Genomic DNA, 2660 nt, shown 5'->3' with positions numbered 1-2660 from the left:
ATCTCTCCAGGTGATTGATGCTTCCGGGTAGCCAAGAGGCCAGAACAGAACAACAGAACACACGCATAATATACACAGACCTACACTAATAGCAGTTGATATTGCGACAGGGGGGCGGAGTTGGACAGACGTTCTAGGTGTCGCCCTTTACATATACACATGTCCTATGCCTGACGTAGCCCAGTGGTCAGGAGCGAGAGTGCATAGCACGCGTTCCTTGAGTGGACCGGGATTCAAGCCCGTGACTATTAAATACGATAAATATTTGTATAAACGATTTATTGTAAACTCTACTGACTTGGTTGTCATGCCGGAGTATAAACAGAAAAATTTATATTCACGTGAAAACATCAGGTGGGTCAGAGTCTCAAATTGACACACTACGAGCACAATTGGACTGGACGACCTTGCCGCTGTGTGGACGAGTACCCAGAATCGTCTCTCCAAGTGATTGATGCTTCTCGGTAGCCAAGTGGCCAGACATAGCAGAGCACACACATAATACGCACAAACCTACATTACTCACATATTTGGCCCTTTTGCAGTTGTACTGTTCTTCACAGAGATACAAGGCGGAGTTGAACTGACGTTCTAGGAGCCGCCCTTTACAAAAACATGTCCACACATGTCCATGTCCTATATTCACGTACGGTGCTGAAGACCACAAAGAATCCCGCATCTACTGGAGATAGTATAATGCCAGCAGTTCTCGTACCCAGGAATCCCAAATCTTGTCAGCAGGTGAAAATCCTATCTAGCCTAAAAATAAATAAAATAAAATAAATAAAAAACTGTCCCCAAAGGGACTAATTAACAATTTCAGAATAAAATAATAATTAAAGTTTCAAAAAATAAAAATAATAAATTAAAAATTATTATTAAAGTTATTTAAAGTTAATAATATAATTATTATTAAAATTCCGGTGGCATTTTTAACTAAAATAATATTTTACATGAATACATATTTTATCTTGCTTAAATTGCTAAGTATATATATAACTATTAAAAACATTATTCGTATATTTAACTCTTTCAAGTAGTTAATTCTACTAATTTACATTTTTGAAAAATCAGGACTGGATCATCAACAACAGCAAAATTTTATTCTAATTATTCTAATCTTGCCTTGATCATAACCTTCAAAATTCCATTTACCAAAAGTGGCGCCATCTATTGATAATACGAATTCACAGAACACCGACAAATTATTAAAGTACATTTTATGAGGAAAAATAAATGTAAGTGTGATGAAGGTTTCGTTGCAGCACGCACACATTTACAAGGTCATTACAGAGTTATCGATCGAGCAGCAAATAACTAGAAGATGGATATCATGTAATGCGAAAATTTCACATTTTAATCAAAGTTCATCTGGTTTACCTTCAATCTCGTTTAATGTTATAACTCACCAATGATAACTTCTAAATATGTATTTTTTTAATCACATTGTAGGATGGTTCATATAAATGAAAATTAGCTTCTCTGAATAATTAAATAAATAACCTCACAAATGAAAAAAATTGTATTAATTTTTCTGATCACCAAATAATAAGGATTATATAGAAATATTTCAATGTAGCATCGGTGGTTCAGTGGTAGAATGCTCGCCTGCCACGCGGGCGGCCCGGGTTCGATTCCCGGCCGATGCAATTTTTTTTTTTCTCGTTTTTCTTTTCTTAAAGGATTCACAATTTAAAGACTATTCAAGATATTTTCAACGGAAATTCACTTCGACGAGCAAAATAAAAATTAAAAAAATCATTCATAAGTAAATGAAACCTGAGAAAAATGCCGGATTTTTCAATAAATTAAAGAAGGAACTGGAAAGTTGAGAAAGGTTATTTATGCATGGGTACTCCACTTCCATCATTTTTACTACCCAGGTAGTAATATTACTTATTCTCGGCGGATACCATCACCCAAACAGCACCGGTTCGAAGCTTGTTGACTTACTCATCGGTGGGTGGGCAGGTACCCTGTTGTTACAGCCCAGTTATGAAATATAACTCCACAATATGAGAGATGCTTAATGGTGTGCGTAGTTAATCTAAAAATTTTCTTGACTAATCTCTCATATCGTGGAGTTATACTTCATTACTGGGTTGTTACTATCACTATTGAAACAACAGAGTACCTGCTCACCCACCGATGAGTAAGACAACAAGCTTCGAACCAGTGCCGTCTGGCTGGTGGTATCTGCAGAGAATAAGTTACATCAGTCTTCTCCACCGACGAAACGTTACTTATTCAAAGCGGTGCAATACCTCGGTAACTCGTTGTGAAGGTTATCACAATATGAGATACGAATTACTGGAGAGTTGCTGGAGTGGACTTCATCCTGCAGTAGATTGAAAATGGCTGATGATGATAATGTCATAATTACGTACGCTATCAAATATGGTGATGTTTTTAAGTCAACAAGAAATAAACAAAAGTTAAGGAACAAACTGAAATCAAATTCTGTTATAAGATTAAGACAAAAAAATTGAGATTCATTATATCTTAATAATGCAGAAGGTTTTAACGAATTTCGATAAAACCTTCTGCATTATTAAGATATAATGAATCTCAATTTTTTTGTCTTAATCTTATAAAGACTATTCAAGTTAGGACTGATGCAAGCCATCAGGACTGATCTGACTCCATCAGGACTGATGCAA

At 35.8% G+C, this 2660-nt stretch overlaps 1 non-coding gene across 1 annotated transcript; it reads left to right on the top strand.

Annotated features, from left to right (window-relative positions):
- The first annotated feature begins 1578 nt into the window (after positions 1–1578).
- On the top strand, positions 1579–1649 carry TRNAG-GCC (transfer RNA glycine (anticodon GCC)). The gene has a single exon. It is a non-coding gene; the product is annotated as a tRNA-Gly (tRNA).
- Positions 1650–2660: the final 1011 nt, after the last annotated feature.

Source organism: Mastigoproctus giganteus, chromosome 4 (genome assembly GCF_048544385.1).
Source record: "Mastigoproctus giganteus isolate SK-2022 chromosome 4, ASM4854438v1, whole genome shotgun sequence".
Lineage (NCBI taxonomy): Eukaryota > Metazoa > Arthropoda > Arachnida > Uropygi > Thelyphonidae > Mastigoproctus > Mastigoproctus giganteus.
Note: the sequence above shows the minus strand (reverse complement) of the source record. Positions and strands in the feature narration are given on the sequence as shown.